The following is a 12,497-nucleotide window of genomic DNA, read 5'->3' as shown; positions in this document are numbered from 1 at the left end:
CATTTTTCATGAACATTAAGTCATGCGTTTTCTTCCCCAGGCACCAAAAAGGCTCGATTTTTAAAAAGTGGAAGTAACACCATTTTTAGACATGGAATTTCATCCCGAAACTCATCCTGGTGTCCGTTTTTGCATTTGGTTTCAAAAAAAAAAATTGGCTTCAAAAAACATTTTGGTTCCTGGGCAGCATTTTTCATGAACATTAAGTCATGCGTTTTCTTCCCCAGGCACCAAAAAGGCTCGATTTTTAAAAAGTGGAAGTAACACCATTTTTAGACATGGAATTTCGTCCCGAAACTCATCCTGGTGTCCGTTTTTGCATTTGGTTTCAAAAAAAGAAATTGGCTTCAAAAAACATTTTGGTTCCTGGGCAGCATTTTTCATGAACATTAAGTCATGCGTTTTCTTCCCCAGGCACCAAAAAGGCTTGATTTTTAAAAAGTGGAAGTAACAACATTTTTAGACATGGAATTTCGTCCCGAAAGTCATCATGGTGTCCGTTTTTGCATTTGGTTTCAAAAATAAAAAATGGCTTCAAAAAACATTTTGGTTCCTGGGCAGCATTTTTCATGAACATTAAGTCATGCGTTTTCTTCCCCAGGCACCAAAAAGGCCCGATTTTTAAAAAGTGGAAGTAACACCATTTTTAGACATGGAATTTCGTCCCGAAACTCATCCTGGTGTCCGTTTTTGCATTTGGTTTCAAAAAAAGAAATTGGCTTCAAAAAACATTTTGGTTCCTGGGCAGCATTTTTCATGAACATTAAGTCATGCGTTTTCTTCCCCAGGCACCAAAAAGGCTTGATTTTTAAAAAGTGGAAGTAACAACATTTTTAGACATGGAATTTCGTCCCGAAACTCATCATGGTGTCCGTTTTTGCATTTGGTTTCAAAAAAAAAAAATTGGCTTCAAAAAACATTTTGGTTCCTGGGCAGCATTTTTCATGAACATTAAGTCATGCGTTTTCTTCCCCAGGCACCAAAAAGGTTCGATTTTTAAAAAGTGGAAGTAACACCATTTTTAGACATGGAATTTCGTCCCGAAACTCATCCTGGTGTCCGTTTTTGTATTTGGTTTCAAAAAAAAAAAAATTGGCTTCAAAAAACATTTTGGTTCCTGGGCAGCATTTTTCATGAACATTAAGTCATGCGTTTTCTTCCCCAGGCACCAAAAAGGCTCGATTTTTAAAAAGTGGAAGTAACACCATTTTTAGACATGGAATTTCGTCCCGAAACTCATCCTGGTGTCCGTTTTTGCATTTGGTTTCAAAAAAAAAAATTGGCTTCAAAAAACATTTTGGTTCCTGGGCAGCATTTTTCATGAACATTAAGTCATGCGTTTTCTTCCCCAGGCACCAAAAAGGCTCGATTTTTAAAAAGTGGAAGTAACACCATTTTTAGACATGGAATTTCGTCCCGAAACTCATCCTGGTGTCCGTTTTTGCATTTGGTTTCAAAAAAAGAAATTGGCTTCAAAAAACATTTTGGTTCCTGGGCAGCATTTTTCATGAACATTAAGTCATGCGTTTTCTTCCCCAGGCACCAAAAAGGCTCGATTTTTAAAAAGTGGAAGTAACACCATTTTTAGACATGGAATTTCGTCCCGAAACTCATCCTGGTGTCCGTTTTTGCATTTGGTTTCAAAAAAAGAAATTGGCTTCAAAAAACATTTTGGTTCCTGGGCAGCATTTTTCATGAACATTAAGTCATGCGTTTTCTTCCCCAGGCACCAAAAAGGCTCGATTTTTAAAAAGTGGAAGTAACACCATTTTTAGACATGGAATTTCGTCCCGAAACTCATCCTGGTGTCCGTTTTTGCATTTGGTTTCAAAAATAAAAAATGGCTTCAAAAAACATTTTGGTTCCTGGGCAGCATTTTTCATGAACATTAAGTCATGCGTTTTCTTCCCCAGGTACCAAAAAGGTTCGATTTTTAAAAAGTGGAAGTAACACCATTTTTAGACATGGAATTTCGTCCCGAAACTCATCCTGGTGTCCGTTTTTGCATTTGGTTTCAAAAAAAAAAATTGGCTTCAAAAAACATTTTGGTTCCTGGGCAGCATTTTTCATGAACATTAAGTCATGCGTTTTCTTCCCCAGGGACCAAAAAGGCTCGATTTTTAAAAAGTGGAAGTAACACCATTTTTAGACATGGAATTTCGTCCCGAAACTCATCCTGGTGTCCGTTTTTGCATTTGGTTTCAAAAAAAAAAAATTGGCTTCAAAAAACATTTTGGTTCCTGGGCAGCATTTTTCATGAACATTAAGTCATGCGTTTTCTTCCCCAGGCACCAAAAAGGCTCGATTTTTAAAAAGTGGAAGTAACACCATTTTTAGACATGGAATTTCGTCCCGAAACTCATCCTGGTGTCCGTTTTTGCATTTGGTTTCAAAAAAAAAAAAATTGGCTTCAAAAAACATTTTGGTTCCTGGGCAGCATTTTTCATGAACATTAAGTCATGCATTTTCTTCCCCAGGCACCAAAAAGGCTCGATTTTTAAAAAGTGGAAGTAACACCATTTTTAGACATGGAATTTCATCCCGAAACTCATCCTGGTGTCCGTTTTTGCATTTGGTTTCAAAAAAAAAAATTGGCTTCAAAAAACATTTTGGTTCCTGGGCAGCATTTTTCATGAACATTAAGTCATGCGTTTTCTTCCCCAGGGACCAAAAAGGCTCGATTTTTAAAAAGTGGAAGTAACACCATTTTTAGACATGGAATTTCGTCCCGAAACTCATCCTGGTGTCCGTTTTTGCATTTGGTTTCAAAAAAAGAAATTGGCTTCAAAAAACATTTTGGTTCCTGGGCAGCATTTTTCATGAACATTAAGTCATGCGTTTTCTTCCCCAGGCACCAAAAAGGCTTGATTTTTAAAAAGTGGAAGTAACACCATTTTTAGACATGGAATTTCGTCCCGAAACTCATCCTGGTGTCCGTTTTTGCATTTGGTTTCAAAAATAAAAAATGGCTTCAAAAAACCTTTTGGTTCCTGGGCAGCATTTTTCATGAACATTAAGTCATGCGTTTTCTTCCCCAGGCACCAAAAAGGCTCGATTTTTAAAAAGTGGAAGTAACACCATTTTTAGACATGGAATTTCATCCCGAAACTCATCCTGGTGTCCGTTTTTGCATTTGGTTTCAAAAAAAAAAATTGGCTTCAAAAAACATTTTGGTTCCTGGGCAGCTTTTTTCATGAACATTAAGTCATGCGTTTTCTTCCCCAGGCACCAAAAAGGCTCGATTTTTAAAAAGTGGAAGTAACACCATTTTTAGACATGGAATTTCGTCCCGAAACTCATCCTGGTGTCCGTTTTTGCATTTGGTTTCAAAAATAAAAAATGGCTTCAAAAAACATTTTGGTTCCTGGGCAGCATTTTTCATGAACATTAAGTCATGTGTTTTCTTCCCCAGGCACCAAAAAGGTTCGATTTTTAAAAAGTGGAAGTAACACCATTTTTAGACATGGAATTTCGTCCCGAAACTCATCCTGGTGTCCGTTTTTGCATTTGGTTTCAAAAAAAGAAATTGGCTTCAAAAAACATTTTGGTTCCTGGGCAGCATTTTTCATGAACATTAAGTCATGCGTTTTCTTCCCCAGGGACCAAAAAGGCTCGATTTTTAAAAAGTGGAAGTAACACCATTTTTAGACATGGAATTTCATCCCGAAACTCATCCTGGTGTCCGTTTTTGCATTTGGTTTCAAAAAAAAAAATTGGCTTCAAAAAACATTTTGGTTCCTGGGCAGCATTTTTCATGAACATTAAGTCATGCGTTTTCTTCCCCAGGGACCAAAAAGGCTCGATTTTTAAAAAGTGGAAGTAACACCATTTTTAGACATGGAATTTCGTCCCGAAACTCATCCTGGTGTCCGTTTTTGCATTTGGTTTCAAAAAAAAAAAATTGGCTTCAAAAAACATTTTGGTTCCTGGGCAGCATTTTTCATGAACATTAAGTCATGCATTTTCTTCCCCAGGGACCAAAAAGGCTCGATTTTTAAAAAGTGGAAGTAACACCATTTTTAGACATGGAATTTCGTCCCGAAACTCATCCTGGTGTCCGTTTTTGCATTTGGTTTCAAAAAAAGAAATTGGCTTCAAAAAACATTTTGGTTCCTGGGCAGCATTTTTCATGAACATTAAGTCATGCGTTTTCTTCCCCAGGCACCAAAAAGGCTTGATTTTTAAAAAGTGGAAGTAACACCATTTTTAGACATGGAATTTCGTCCCGAAACTCATCCTTGTGTCCGTTTTTGCATTTGGTTTCAAAAATAAAAAATGGCTTCAAAAAACCTTTTGGTTCCTGGGCAGCATTTTTCATGAACATTAAGTCATGCGTTTTCTTCCCCAGGCACCAAAAAGGCTCGATTTTTAAAAAGTGGAAGTAACACCATTTTTAGACATGGAATTTCGTCCCGAAACTCATCCTGGTGTCCGTTTTTGCATTTGGTTTCAAAAAAAAAAAAATTGGCTTCAAAAAACATTTTGGTTCCTGGGCAGCATTTTTCATGAACATTAAGTCATGCGTTTTCTTCCCCAGGGACCAAAAAGGCTCGATTTTTAAAAAGTGGAAGTAACACCATTTTTAGACATGGAATTTCGTCCCGAAACTCATCCTGGTGTCCGTTTTTGCATTTGGTTTCAAAAAAAGAAATTGGCTTCAAAAAACATTTTGGTTCCTGGGCAGCATTTTTCATGAACATTAAGTCATGCGTTTTCTTCCCCAGGCACCAAAAAGGCTCGATTTTTAAAAAGTGGAAGTAACACCATTTTTAGACATGGAATTTCGTCCCGAAACTCATCCTGGTCTCCGTTTTTGCATTTGGTTTCAAAAATAAAAAATGGCTTCAAAAAACATTTTGGTTCCTGGGCAGCATTTTTCATGAACATTAAGTCATGCGTTTTCTTCCCCAGGCACCAAAAAGGCTCGATTTTTAAAAAGTGGAAGTAACACCATTTTTAGACATGGAATTTCGTCCCGAAACTCATCCTGGTGTCCGTTTTTGCATTTGGTTTCAAAAAAAAAATTGGCTTCAAAAAACATTTTGGTTCCTGGGCAGCATTTTTCATGAACATTAAGTCATGCGTTTTCTTCCCCAGGCACCAAAAAGGCCCGATTTTTAAAAAGTGGAAGTAACACCATTTTTAGACATGGAATTTCGTCCCGAAACTCATCCTGGTGTCCGTTTTTTCATTTGGTTTCAAAAAAAAAAAATGGCTTCAGAAAACATTTTGGTTCCTGGGCTGCATTTTTCATGAACATTAAGTCATGCGTTTTCTTCCCCAGGCACCAAAAAGGCTCGATTTTTAAAAAGTGGAAGTAACACCATTTTTAGACATGGAATTTCATCCCGAAACTCATCCTGGTGTCCGTTTTTGCATTTGGTTTCAAAAAAAAAAATTGGCTTCAAAAAACATTTTGGTTCCTGGGCAGCATTTTTCATGAACATTAAGTCATGCGTTTTCTTCCCCAGGGACCAAAAAGGCTCGATTTTTAAAAAGTGGAAGTAACACCATTTTTAGACATGGAATTTCGTCCCGAAACTCATCCTGGTGTCCGTTTTTGCATTTGGTTTCAAAAAAAGAAATTGGCTTCAAAAAACATTTTGGTTCCTGGGCACCATTTTTCATGAACATTAAGTCATGCGTTTTCTTCCCCAGGCACCAAAAAGGCTTGATTTTTAAAAAGTGGAAGTAACACCATTTTTAGACATGGAATTTCGTCCCGAAACTCATCCTGGTGTCCGTTTTTGCATTTGGTTTCAAAAATAAAAAATGGCTTCAAAAAACATTTTGTTTCCTGGGCAGCATTTTTCATGAACATTAAGTCATGCGTTTTCTTCCCCAGGCACCAAAAAGGCTCGATTTTTAAAAAGTGGAAGTAACACCATTTTTAGACATGGAATTTCGTCCCGAAACTCATCCTGGTGTCCGTTTTTGCATTTGGTTTCAAAAAAAAAATTGGCTTCAAAAAACATTTTGGTTCCTGGGCAGCATTTTTCATGAACATTAAGTCATGCGTTTTCTTCCCCAGGCACCAAAAAGGCCCGATTTTTAAAAAGTGGAAGTAACACCATTTTTAGACATGGAATTTCGTCCCGAAACTCATCCTGGTGTCCGTTTTTGCATTTGGTTTCAAAAAAAAAAAAATTGGCTTCAAAAAACATTTTGGTTCCTGGGCAGCATTTTTCATGAACATTAAGTCATGCGTTTTCTTCCCCAGGCACCAAAAAGGCTCGATTTTTAAAAAGTGGAAGTAACACCATTTTTAGACATGGAATTTCGTCCCGAAACTCATCCTGGTGTCCGTTTTTGCATTTGGTTTCAAAAAAAAAAATTGGCTTCAAAAAACATTTTGGTTCCTGGGCAGCATTTTTCATGAACATTAAGTCATGCGTTTTCTTCCCCAGGCACCAAAAAGGCTCGATTTTTAAAAAGTGGAAGTAACACCATTTTTAGACATGGAATTTCGTCCCGAAACTCATCCTGGTGTCCGTTTTTGCATTTGGTTTCAAAAATAAAAAATGGCTTCAAAAAACATTTTGGTTCCTGGGCAGCATTTTTCATGAACATTAAGTCATGCGTTTTCTTCCCCAGGCACCAAAAAGGCTCGATTTTTAAAAAGTGGAAGTAACACCATTTTTAGACATGGAATTTCGTCCCGAAACTCATCCTGGTGTCCGTTTTTGCATTTGGTTTCAAAAATAAAAAATGGCTTCAAAAAACATTTTGGTTCCTGGGCAGCATTTTTCATGAACATTAAGTCATGCGTTTTCTTCCCCAGGGACCAAAAAGGCTCGATTTTTAAAAAGTGGAAGTAACACCATTTTTAGACATGGAATTTCGTCCCGAAACTCATCCTGGTGTCCGTTTTTGCATTTGGTTTCAAAAAAAGAAATTGGCTTCAAAAAACATTTTGGTTCCTGGGCAGCATTTTTCATGAACATTAAGTCATGCGTTTTCTTCCCCAGACACCAAAAAGGCTTGATTTTTAAAAAGTGGAAGTAACACCATTTTTAGACATGGAATTTCGTCCCGAAACTCATCCTGGTGTCCGTTTTTGCATTTGGTTTCAAAAATAAAAAATGGCTTCAAAAAACCTTTTGGTTCCTGGGCAGCATTTTTCATGAACATTAAGTCATGCGTTTTCTTCCCCAGGCACCAAAAAGGCTCGATTTTTAAAAAGTGGAAGTAACACCATTTTTAGACATGGAATTTCGTCCCGAAACTCATCCTGGTGTCCGTTTTTGCATTTGGTTTCAAAAAAAAAAAATTGGCTTCAAAAAACATTTTGGTTCCTGGGCAGCATTTTTCATGAACATTAAGTCATGCGTTTTCTTCCCCAGGGACCAAAAAGGCTCGATTTTTAAAAAGTGGAAGTAACACCATTTTTAGACATGGAATTTCGTCCCGAAACTCATCCTGGTGTCCGTTTTTGCATTTGGTTTCAAAAAAAGAAATTGGCTTCAAAAAACATTTTGGTTCCTGGGCAGCATTTTTCATGAACATTAAGTCATGCGTTTTCTTCCCCAGGCACCAAAAAGGCTCGATTTTTAAAAAGTGGAAGTAACACCATTTTTAGACATGGAATTTCGTCCCGAAACTCATCCTGGTGTCCGTTTTTGCATTTGGTTTCAAAAATAAAAAATGGCTTCAAAAAACATTTTGGTTCCTGGGCAGCATTTTTCATGAACATTAAGTCATGCGTTTTCTTCCCCAGGCACCAAAAAGGCTCGATTTTTAAAAAGTGGAAGTAACACCATTTTTAGACATGGAATTTCGTCCCGAAACTCATCCTGGTGTCCGTTTTTGCATTTGGTTTCAAAAAAAAAAATTGGCTTCAAAAAACATTTTGGTTCCTGGGCAGCATTTTTCATGAACATTAAGTCATGCGTTTTCTTCCCCAGGCACCAAAAAGGCCCGATTTTTAAAAAGTGGAAGTAACACCATTTTTAGACATGGAATTTCGTCCCGAAACTCATCCTGGTGTCCGTTTTTGCATTTGGTTTCAAAAAAAAAAAATGGCTTCAAAAAACATTTTGGTTCCTGGGCAGCATTTTTCATGAACATTAAGTCATGCGTTTTCTTCCCCAGGCACCAAAAAGGCTCGATTTTTAAAAAGTGGAAGTAACACCATTTTTAGACATGGAATTTCATCCCGAAACTCATCCTGGTGTCCGTTTTTGCATTTGGTTTCAAAAAAAAAAATTGGCTTCAAAAAACATTTTGGTTCCTGGGCAGCATTTTTCATGAACATTAAGTCATGCGTTTTCTTCCCCAGGGACCAAAAAGGCTCGATTTTTAAAAAGTGGAAGTAACACCATTTTTAGACATGGAATTTCGTCCCGAAACTCATCCTGGTGTCCGTTTTTGCATTTGGTTTCAAAAAAAGAAATTGGCTTCAAAAAACATTTTGGTTCCTGGGCACCATTTTTCATGAACATTAAGTCATGCGTTTTCTTCCCCAGGCACCAAAAAGGCTTGATTTTTAGAAAGTGGAAGTAACACCATTTTTAGACATGGAATTTCGTCCCGAAACTCATCCTGGTGTCCGTTTTTGCATTTGGTTTCAAAAATAAAAAATGGCTTCAAAAAACATTTTGTTTCCTGGGCAGCATTTTTCATGAACATTAAGTCATGCGTTTTCTTCCCCAGGCACCAAAAAGGCTCGATTTTTAAAAAGTGGAAGTAACACCATTTTTAGACATGGAATTTCGTCCCGAAACTCATCCTGGTGTCCGTTTTTGCATTTGGTTTCAAAAAAAAAATTGGCTTCAAAAAACATTTTGGTTCCTGGGCAGCATTTTTCATGAACATTAAGTCATGCGTTTTCTTCCCCAGGCACCAAAAAGGCCCGATTTTTAAAAAGTGGAAGTAACACCATTTTTAGACATGGAATTTCGTCCCGAAACTCATCCTGGTGTCCGTTTTTGCATTTGGTTTCAAAAAAAAAAAATTGGCTTCAAAAAACATTTTGGTTCCTGGGCAGCATTTTTCATGAACATTAAGTCATGCGTTTTCTTCCCCAGGCACCAAAAAGGTTCGATTTTTAAAAAGTGGAAGTAACACCATTTTTAGACATGGAATTTCGTCCCGAAACTCATCCTGGTGTCCGTTTTTGCATTTGGTTTCAAAAAAAAAAAAATTGGCTTCAAAAAACATTTTGGTTCCTGGGCAGCATTTTTCATGAACATTAAGTCATGCGTTTTCTTCCCCAGGCACCAAAAAGGCTCGATTTTTAAAAAGTGGAAGTAACACCATTTTTAGACATGGAATTTCGTCCCGAAACTCATCCTGGTGTCCGTTTTTGCATTTGGTTTCAAAAAAAAAAATTGGCTTCAAAAAACATTTTGGTTCCTGGGCAGCATTTTTCATGAACATTAAGTCATGCGTTTTCTTCCCCAGGCACCAAAAAGGCTCGATTTTTAAAAAGTGGAAGTAACACCATTTTTAGACATGGAATTTCGTCCCGAAACTCATCCTGGTGTCCGTTTTTGCATTTGGTTTCAAAAATAAAAAACGGCTTCAAAAAACATTTTGGTTCCTGGGCAGCATTTTTCATGAACATTAAGTCATGCGTTTTCTTCCCCAGGCACCAAAAAGGCTCGATTTTTAAAAAGTGGAAGTAACACCATTTTTAGACATGGAATTTCGTCCCGAAACTCATCCTGGTGTCCGTTTTTGCATTTGGTTTCAAAAATAAAAAATGGCTTCAAAAAACATTTTGGTTCCTGGGCAGCATTTTTCATGAACATTAAGTCATGCGTTTTCTTCCCCAGGCACCAAAAAGGCTCGATTTTTAAAAAGTGGAAGTAACACCATTTTTAGACATGGAATTTCGTCCCGAAACTCATCCTGGTGTCCGTTTTTGCATTTGGTTTCAAAAAAAAAAATTGGATTCAAAAAACATTTTGGTTCCTGGGCAGCATTTTTCATGAACATTAAGTCATGCGTTTTCTTCCCCAGGCACCAAAAAGGCTCGATTTTTAAAAAGTGGAAGTAACACCATTTTTAGACATGGAATTTCGTCCCGAAACTCATCCTGGTGTCCGTTTTTGCATTTGGTTTCAAAAAAAAAAATTGGCTTCAAAAAACATTTTGGTTCCTGGGCAGCATTTTTCATGAACATTAAGTCATGCGTTTTCTTCCCCAGGGACCAAAAAGGCCCGATTTTTAAAAAGTGGAAGTAACACCATTTTTAGACATGGAATTTCGTCCCGAAACTCATCGTGGTGTCCGTTTTTGCATTTGGTTTTAAAAAATAAAAATTGGCTTCAAAAAACATTTTGGTTCCTGGGCAGCATTTTTCATGAACATTAAGTCATGCGTTTTCTTCCCCAGGGACCAAAAAGGCTCGATTTTTAAAAAGTGGAAGTAACACCATTTTTAGACATGGAATTTCGTCCCGAAACTCATCCTGGTGTCCGTTTTTGTATTTGGTTTCAAAAAAAGAAATTGGCTTCAAAAAACATTTTGGTTCCTGGGCAGCATTTTTCATGAACATTAAGTCATGCGTTTTCTTCCCCAGGCACCAAAAAGGCTCGATTTTTAAAAAGTGGAAGTAACACCATTTTTAGACATGGAATTTCGTCCCGAAACTCATCCTGGTGTCCGTTTTTGCATTTGGTTTCAAAAAAAAAAATTGGCTTCAAAAAACATTTTGGTTCCTGGGCAGCATTTTTCATGAACATTAAGTCATGCGTTTTCTTCCCCAGGGACCAAAAAGGCTCGATTTTTAAAAAGTGGAAGTAACACCATTTTTAGACATGGAATTTCGTCCCGAAACTCATCCTGGTGTCCGTTTTTGCATTTGGTTTCAAAAAAAAAATTGGCTTCAAAAAACATTTTGGTTCCTGGGCAGCATTTTTCATGAACATTAAGTCATGCGTTTTCTTCCCCAGGCACCAAAAAGGTTCGATTTTTAAAAAGTGGAAGTAACACCATTTTTAGACATGGAATTTCGTCCCGAAACTCATCCTGGTGTCCGTTTTTGCATTTGGTTTCAAAAAAAAAAAAATTGGCTTCAAAAAACATTTTGGTTCCTGGGCAGCATTTTTCATGAACATTAAGTCATGCGTTTTCTTCCCCAGGCACCAAAAAGGCTCGATTTTTAAAAAGTGGAAGTAACACCATTTTTAGACATGGAATTTCGTCCCGAAACTCATCCTGGTGTCCGTTTTTGCATTTGGTTTCAAAAAAAAAAATTGGCTTCAAAAAACATTTTGGTTCCTGGGCAGCATTTTTCATGAACATTAAGTCATGCGTTTTCTTCCCCAGGCACCAAAAAGGCTCGATTTTTAAAAAGTGGAAGTAACACCATTTTTAGACATGGAATTTCGTCCCGAAACTCATCCTGGTGTCCGTTTTTGCATTTGGTTTCAAAAATAAAAAATGGCTTCAAAAAACATTTTGGTTCCTGGGCACCATTTTTCATGAACATTAAGTCATGCGTTTTCTTCCCCAGGCACCAAAAAGGTTCGATTTTTAAAAAGTGGAAGTAACACCATTTTTAGACATGGAATTTCGTCCCGAAACTCATCCTGGTGTCCGTTTTTGCATTTGGTTTCAAAAATAAAAAATGGCTTCAAAAAACATTTTGGTTCCTGGGCAGCATTTTTCATGAACATTAAGTCATGCGTTTTCTTCCCCAGGCACCAAAAAGGCTCGATTTTTAAAAAGTGGAAGTAACACCATTTTTAGACATGGAATTTCGTCCCGAAACTCATCCTGGTGTCCGTTTTTGCATTTGGTTTCAAAAATAAAAAATGGCTTCAAAAAACATTTTGGTTCCTGGGCAGCATTTTTCATGAACATTAAGTCATGCGTTTTCTTCCCCAGGCACCAAAAAGGCTCGATTTTTAAAAAGTGGAAGTAACACCATTTTTAGACATGGAATTTCGTCCCGAAACTCATCCTGGTGTCCGTTTTTGCATTTGGTTCCAAAAATAAAAAATGGCTTCAAAAAACATTTTGGTTCCTGGGCAGCATTTTTCATGAACATTAAGTCATGCGTTTTCTTCCCCAGGCACCAAAAAGGCTCGATTTTTAAAAAGTGGAAGTAACACCATTTTTAGACATGGAATTTCGTCCCGAAACTCATCCTGGTGTCCGTTTTTGCATTTGGTTTCAAAAAAAAAAATTGGCTTCAAAAAACATTTTGGTTCCTGGGCAGCATTTTTCATGAACATTAAGTCATGCGTTTTCTTCCCCAGGGACCAAAAAGGCCCGATTTTTAAAAAGTGGAAGTAACACCATTTTTAGACATGGAATTTCGTCCCGAAACTCATCGTGGTGTCCGTTTTTGCATTTGGTTTTAAAAAATAAAAATTGGCTTCAAAAAACATTTTGGTTCCTGGGCAGCATTTTTCATGAACATTAAGTCATGCGTTTTCTTCCCCAGGGACCAAAAAGGCTCGATTTTTAAAAAGTGGAAGTAACACCATTTTTAGACATGGAATTTCGTCCCGAAACTCATCCTGGTGTCCGTTTTTGTATTTGGT

Source organism: Pituophis catenifer, unplaced genomic scaffold, assembly GCF_029215685.1.
Source record: "Pituophis catenifer annectens isolate HBS135680 unplaced genomic scaffold, rPitCat1.0.hap2 SCAF_17, whole genome shotgun sequence".
NCBI classification, from domain to species: domain Eukaryota; kingdom Metazoa; phylum Chordata; class Lepidosauria; order Squamata; family Colubridae; genus Pituophis; species Pituophis catenifer.
Note: the sequence above shows the minus strand (reverse complement) of the source record.